Source organism: Triticum dicoccoides, chromosome 3A (assembly GCF_002162155.2).
Source record: "Triticum dicoccoides isolate Atlit2015 ecotype Zavitan chromosome 3A, WEW_v2.0, whole genome shotgun sequence".
NCBI lineage: Eukaryota > Viridiplantae > Streptophyta > Magnoliopsida > Poales > Poaceae > Triticum > Triticum dicoccoides.
The window spans coordinates 730,841,748-730,849,358 of record NC_041384.1 but is presented as its reverse complement, the minus strand read 5'-3'; the positions used below and the strand labels follow the sequence as shown (position 1 = coordinate 730,849,358).

The following is a 7,611-nucleotide window of genomic DNA, read 5'->3' as shown; positions in this document are numbered from 1 at the left end:
CCCAGTAGGTGGCATTTTTTTGTTTGTTTGTTGCTTTATTTTATTTTCTTTTGTTTTTTGCTTTATTTTTTTATTCTTTTTTGATTTAGTTTTAGAAAATTCTAAACTTTCTGTTAGTGCCATTAGTTTTCAAATTTGAAAACACTTTTTCGTTTTTTTGTTTTCTTTGTTGCTTTATTTATTTTATTTTGGTTTTAATTACAACAAAATACTTATTGTTGCTATTTTTTCCAATTTTTGTTTTGTTTTTTGCATTATTTATTTTCTTTTGTTTTTTGCTTTAATTTTTAATTATGTTTGCTTTTAGGTTAGCAAAATTAGAAACTTTCTGTTAGTGCCATTAGTTTTACAAAAACTATAAACTTTCTGTTAGTGCCATTAGTTTACAAATTTGAATAGTTAAAATCTGAATTCTTTGAAATTTGTGTGAATCACAAGTTTGTGATTAACTTTACTTTTTCCAGTTTTTTTTTGTTTTTTGCATTATTTATTTTCTTTCGTTTTTTGCATTTATTAATTCTTTTTGCTTTTAGGTCAGAAAAATTATAAACTTTCTGTAGTGCCATCAGTTTTAGAAAAAAATATAAAATTTCTGTTAGTGCCATTAGTTTTCAAATTTGAATAGTTAAAATTTGAATAATGGTATTACGAGGGCCGAACCATAAGACATGAAAGCATTTCAAATGAACTCTGAAAAAGTTGAAAGTTGGCATGGTATCATAATTTCACCCACATAGCATGTGCATGTACAAAACGGACAATGGTAGCATGTTCATGTGTTACAAAGTTGGCATGGTATCATCATAATAGTTGCGGGAGAAAGTATTCACTTTTTCTTCGCTTGTGTCATTTGCTTATTGCGCCGTAACCATGAATAATCTTCATTATTTATCAGGATGCTTGGGTCAGCCTTAACATTGAAGGGAGGAATTTCATGAAACTTTTCATAATCTTCAGACATGTCTGTCTTGCCGTCCACTCCCAGGATGTCCCTTTTTCCTGAAAGAACTATGTGGCGTTTTGGCTCATCGTATGATGTATTCGCTTCCTTATCTTTTCTTTTTCTCGGTTTGGTAGACATGTCCTTCCCATAGATAACCTGTGCCACATCATTGGCTAGGACGAACGGTTCGTCAGTGTACCCAAGATTTTTCAGATCCAGTGTTGTCATTCCGTACTGCGTGTCTACCTGTACCCCGCCGCCTGACAGATTGACCCATTTGCACTTAAACAAAGGGACCTTAAAATCAGGTCCGTAGTCAAGTTCCCATATGTCCACTATGTAACCATAATATGTGTCCTTTCCGCTCTCGGTTGCTGCATCAAAGCGGACACCGCTGTTTTGGTTGGTTCTCTTTTGATCTTGGGCGATCGTGTAAAATGTATTCCCATTTATCTCGTATCCTTTGTAAGTCAATACAGTCAAAGATGGTCCCCTGGACAACAAGTACAACTCATCACAAACAGTGTTGTCACCTCTGAGACGTGTTTCCAACCAACTGCTGATAGTCCTGATGTGTTCACATGTAATCCAGTCGTCGCACTGCTCCGGGTGTTTGGAGCGCAGACTGTTCTTGTGTTCATCGACATACGGGGTCACCAAGGTAGAGTTCTGTTGAACTGTGTAGTGTGCTTGAGACCAAGAATATCCGTCCCTGCATATTATTGAGTCTCTTCCAAGAGTGCCTTTTCCAGTCAGTCTCCCCTCATACCGCGATTTAGGGAGACCTATCTTCTTAAGGCCAGGAATGAAGTCAACACAAAACCCGATAACATCCTCTGTTTGATGGCCCATGGAGATGCTTCCTTCTGGCCTAGCGCGGTTACGGACATATTTCTTTAGGACTCCCATGAACCTCTCAAAGGGGAACATATTGTGTAGAAATACGGGCCCCAGGATGACAATCTCGTCGACTAGATGAACTAGGACGTGCGTCATGATATTGAAGAAGGATGGTGGGAACACCAACTCGAAACTGACAAGACATTGCGCCACATCACTCCTTAGACTTGGTACGATTTCTGGATCGATCACCTTCTGAGAGATTGCATTGAGGAACGCACATAGCTTCACAATGGTTAATCGGACGTTTTCCGGTAGAAGCCCCCTCAATGCAACTGGAAGCAGTTGCGTCATAATCACGTGGCAGTCATGAGACTTTAGGTTCTGAAACTTTTTCTCTGGCATATTTATTATTCCCTTTATATTCGACGAGAAGCCAGTCGTGACCTTCATACTGAGCAGGCATTCAAAGAAGATTTCTTTCTCTTCTTTCGTAAGAGCGTAACTGGCAGGACCTTTATACTGCTTCGGAGGCATTGCCGTCTTTTTCGTGCAAACGTTGCAGGTCCTCCCGTACCTCAGGTGTATCTTTTGTCTTCCCATACACGCCCAAGAAGCCTAGCAGGTTCACGCAAAGATTCTTCGTCACGTGCATCACGTCGATTGAAGAGTGGACCTCTACGTCTTTCCAGTAGGGTAGGTCCCAAAATATAGATTTCTTCTTCCACATGGGTGCGTGTCCCTCAGTGTTATTCGGAACAGCTAGTCCATCGGGACCCTTTCTAAAGATTACGTAGTGTAAATCATTGACCATAGCAAGTACGTGATCACCGGTACGCATGGCGGGCTTCTTCCGGTGATCTGCCTCGCCTTTGAAATGCTTGCCTTTCTTTCGACATTGATGGTTGGTCGGAAGAAATCGACGATGGCCCAGGTACACATTCTTCCTGCATTTGTCCAGGTATATACTTTTAGTGTCATCTAAACAGTGCGTGCATGCGTGGTATCCTTTGTTTGTCTGTCCTGAAAGGTTACTGAGAGCGGGCCAATCGTTGATGGTCACGAACAGCAACGCCTTAAGGTTAAATTCCTCCTGTCTGTGCTCATCCCACATACGTACACCGTTTCCATTCCACAGCTGTAAAACTTCTCCAACTAATGGCCTTAGGTACACATCAATGTCGTTGCCAGGTTGCTTAGGGCCTTGGATGGGAACTGGCATCATAATAAACTTCCGCTTCATGCACATCCAAGGAGGAAGGTTATACATACATAGAGTCACGGGCCAGGTGCTGTGATTGCTGCTCTGCTCCCCGAAAGGATTAATGCCATCCGCGCTTAAAGCAAACCATACATTCCTTGTGTCCTTTGCAAACTCATCCCAGTACTTTCTCTCGATTTTTCTCCACTGCGACCCGTCAGCGGGTGCTCTCAACTTCCCATCTTTCTTTTGGTTCTCACTTTGCCATCGCATCAACTTGGCATGCTCTTCGTTTCTGAGCAGACGTTTCAACCGTGGTATTATAGGAGCATACCACATCACCTTCGCAGGAACCCTCTTCCTGGGGGGCTCGCCGTCAACATCACCAGGGTCATCTCGTCTGATCTTATACCGCAATGCACCGCATACCGGGCATGCGTTCAGATCCTTGTATGCACCGCGGTAGAGGATGTAGTCATTAGGGCATGCATGTATCTTCTCCACCTCCAATCCTAGAGGGCATACGACCTTCTTTGCTGCGTATGTACTGTTGGGCAATTCGTTATCCTTTGGAGGCTTCTTCTTCAATATTTTCAGTAGCTTCTCAAATCCTTTGTCAGCCACAGCATTCTCTGCCTTCCACTGCAGCAATTCCAGTACGGTACCGAGCTTTGTGTTGCCATCTTCGCAATTGGGGTATAACCCTTTCTTGTGATCCTCTAACATGCGATCGAACTTCAGCTTCTCCTTTTGACTTTCGCATTGCGTCCTTGCATCGACAATGACCCGGCGGAGATCATCATCATCGGGCACATCGTATGGTTCCTCTTGATCTTCAGCAGCTTCACCCGTTGCAGCATCATTGGGCACATCGTCTGGTTCCTCTTGATCTTCACCAGCTCCCCCCATTGCAGCATCACCGTATTCAGGGGGCACATAGTTGTCATCGTACTCTTCTTCTTCGCCGTCTTCCATCATAACCCCTATTTCTCTGTGCCTCGTCCAAACATTATAGTGTGGAATGAAACCCTTGTAAAGCAGGTGGGAGTGAAGGATTTTCCGGTTAGAGTAAGACCTCGTATTCCCACATTTAGTGCATGGACAACACATAAAACCATTCTACTTGTTTGCCTCAGCCGCATCGAGAAACTCATGCACGCCCTTAATGTACTCGCAGGTGTGTCTGTCACCGTACATCCATTGCCGGTTCATCTGCATGCATTATATATAATTAAGTGTCCAAATTAATAGAAGTTCATCATCACATTAAAACCAAAGTGCATATATAGTTCTCATCTAACAACATATAGCTCTCCAGAGCATCTAATTAATTAAACCATACATTGAAACTATGTAAAACATTTCAATGCGAAAACAAATGCGATCATAATCGCAACCAAGGTAACAATTGATCCAACGGCATAATGATACCAAGCCTCGGTATGAATGGCATATTTTCTAATCTTTCTAATCTTCAAGCGCATTGCATCCATCTTGATCTTGTGATCATCGTCGACATCCGCAACATGCAACTCCAATATCATCTTCTCCTCCTCAATTTTTTTTTATTTTTTCCTTCAACAAATTGTTTTCTTCTTCACCTAAATTTAACCTCTCGACAATAGGGTCGGTTGGCATTTCCGATTCACATACATCCTACATAAATAAAATCTGTGTCACGTTGGTCGGCATAATTTCCGTAAACAATAAATGAACCAATAGTTATAAAGATAATATATATACCACATCCGAATCATAGACAGGACGAGGGCCGACCGGGGCGGATACCAAAACCATCGCACTATATAAGATGCAATAATAAAAGTAAGAAAATAATACAAGTATCTATGTAAACATACAAGTAAGAATATTTTTCCTTTCAGAAAGAAGATAAGAACAAGAGGCTCACCACGGTGGTGCCGGCGATGAGCTCGGCGCGGGTGATCGACGGCGGTAAAGACGGGGACGGGGCGTGACGGACCGCTAAACCTAGACAAATATTATGGAAAATGGAGCTTGGAGGTCGAGCTTGGAGAGGAGAAAGCTTAAGTAGTGTGGCTGGGGCATTCCATCGAACACCTTGTGTGCATAGGAGGTGAGCTAGAGCACCACCAAGCCCTTTCCCCCTCGGCCAGAGAAAAACAGAGCACTGGGGTGCTCTGCTCGCGAGCGAGGGGTATATATAGGCACCTCATTGGTCCCGGTTGGTGACATGAACCGGGACTAAAGGGGAGCCTTTGGTCCCGGTTCAAACCACCAACCGGGACCAATGGTGGTGGGCCAGGAGCGAGGCCCATTGGTCCCAGTTCATCCCACTAACCGGGACCAAAAGGTCCAGATGAACCGGGACCAATGGCCCACGTGGCCCGGCCGGCCCCCTGGGCTCACGAACCGGGACCAATGCCCCCATTGGTCCCGGTTCTGGACTGAACTGGGACTAATGGGCTGACCCGGCCTGGACCAAAGCCCTGTTTTCTACTAGTGGTCCCCCGCCGGTGAGCTGGGCGAAGCTGAATGTGGATGGTTCTTTCAATCCGGATAATGGGACAGCAGGTTAGGGAATGGTGCTGCGGGACCACAATGGCGACATCATTTTTTCGGCTTGCAAATCCTTGTGGTCGTGCCCGGATGCCCTTCATGCAGAGCTTGCAGGATGCATGGAAGGGCTGGCTCTAGCGCACCAGTGGACGGAACTTCCAGTAATCTTGGAAGACGATAGTCTCCATGCAGTCCAGTTGATCAATGCTAGGAGCAAGGATCGATCACAATATGCCATGGTCATTTCAGAGGTGAAGAGATTGATGGGTGAGCGGGAGTGTAGGGTTACTCACATTTCTAGAGAGCAAAAAAATATTAGTCATGTTCTAGCTAACTTTGGCGATCGGAGGACCGAACCGTGGTATGGCTCCGCTCGGGCCCGCTTAACATCCCTAGTCTGTGTAGGGATGAAGTTACAGGCTCTTGAGTAATACACTCCTTTTCATCCCCGCAAAAAAAAGTTACTGATATGAACCGATGCAAACATTCCCTCCTTGACTCTCTCTCACCAGTTCCTCTTCGGCCTCTTCCCACCCCCCAATAATCTCCCCATCAACTCCTCTACCCATTGATTTCCATCACCGTAATCTCCCCAACTAACTTCTCTCCCCATTGATTTCTGTCACCTATTCCTATCCATCTTCTCCATCAAATAAATTCATGAGTAACAGAAAATTCCGTCTTCACCACACAGCGATTGAAAGCGCATCGGCCGTCGTATGGCCTAGATATAGCTGTCGCCCCCAGTCGTCCACCCCACGAGGGTCATCCGCCGCTGCCCATCCCCCACCCGCCTCCCCATCTGGATCATGCAGGTCGCTGCCAGCGTCCAGCACGCCATCGCCAGCCACCTGACCATCGGCTCAGGGTGGACACGGTCCGGGCCGGTCCGGTCCCTGACCGAGCCGCCATTTTGACCGGCCGCCGGCGGACCGGATCGGACCGGACCGATCAGCTGGGCGGTCCTGATTTCAGGGGTCGGACCAACCGCCCTCCAGCCCGGGCTGGACCGAGAGGACCGGCCGTGGTCAACGTAGATGAGGGCACAATGCGCACGAGGGTTGCCGGAGAGCGCAGGAAGAGGTGTAGGGCACTCTATGGTCGAGATCGACGGTGGCGCACACATGGAAGCGACAGGACACGGCGGCGCCGGCCGGGGCGCCATTGTTAGCCATGAACCTTCGCGTTTTTGCTTCTTGGCAGTTTTTCTGTCGCCTGCAAGTATGGTAGAGCGTGCATGAGCCCATGATTTTTGTGTGCGGGCCTTGCCGTGATTAACTGATCAAATCTGACGTGAAGTTAGTCGTGGGATGGCGCCATGATTATAGGATCGAGCCTGTTTCTCTCCTTCCTTTTCTTTTTAGCAGTGATATATTTCTAAGAATGTTTTTTACGTAAACTTAAGTTGGATTGCTACCGTTACCTAAAATCGTGGGGCAGTTATTACAATCCAAACATAGATAGCATGTATAGATTTGGTAAGCATGTCACATAGGAATAGGATTTTCCTTTGGTTTTCTATTCGACTTGATAAAAGGAAGCGTAAGCATGGGATGGGCGCATGATTATCGGGTTCTCGTTAGTCGCTAGTAAAAGGAACAGAATGACTAATTCACATCTAGATGATATTTAAGGATGTCACATCTAAGTGTTTGTACCGTCCGATCTGTCTCTGCTTTATTATTCGTGCACGAGGTGATGCGCTTGCATCGTCGCATTGTCTCGTCTGTCGGGCCGAGTGGGATACAGCGTAGCGGCCTCCGATTTTTTGTTTGGGCCGGCCTTCGATTTTTGTTTGTTTATTGGGCTTGCTTTAGAATCTGAACAGTCTAACCTGATCTGGAGTCCCGTCCTCACTCTCCTCGCCTCTTTTCCCCTCCTCATCCCTTGTTCTGCCACCACTGTATTCCTTCTGACTCGAATCCAAGGGAGAGACGACCTGATCTGGTGGGCTTGTGGCGACAGAGATGGCAGGGGAATCCAGCGGAGTGAGTGTTCATCCCCTCTTTCTTTTCCTCGCCTTTTTTTCCTGTTTTCCCATGCCATCTAGGGGTGTTTGTTTGTTTTGAGGGATGAACATCAAGAACCT

General features: G+C 45.8%; 1 long non-coding RNA gene across 1 annotated transcript in view; it reads left to right on the top strand.

Moving 5' to 3' along the window:
* Window positions 1-7,353: 7,353 nt before the first annotated feature.
* The window catches only part of LOC119273546, a 6,700-nt gene continuing 6,442 nt past the window's right edge, over window positions 7,354-7,611 (top strand). Inside the window, exon 1 of the long non-coding RNA XR_005134898.1 lies at window positions 7,354-7,510. This is a non-coding gene — a long non-coding RNA (uncharacterized LOC119273546). The remainder of the gene's footprint in view (window positions 7,511-7,611) is intronic.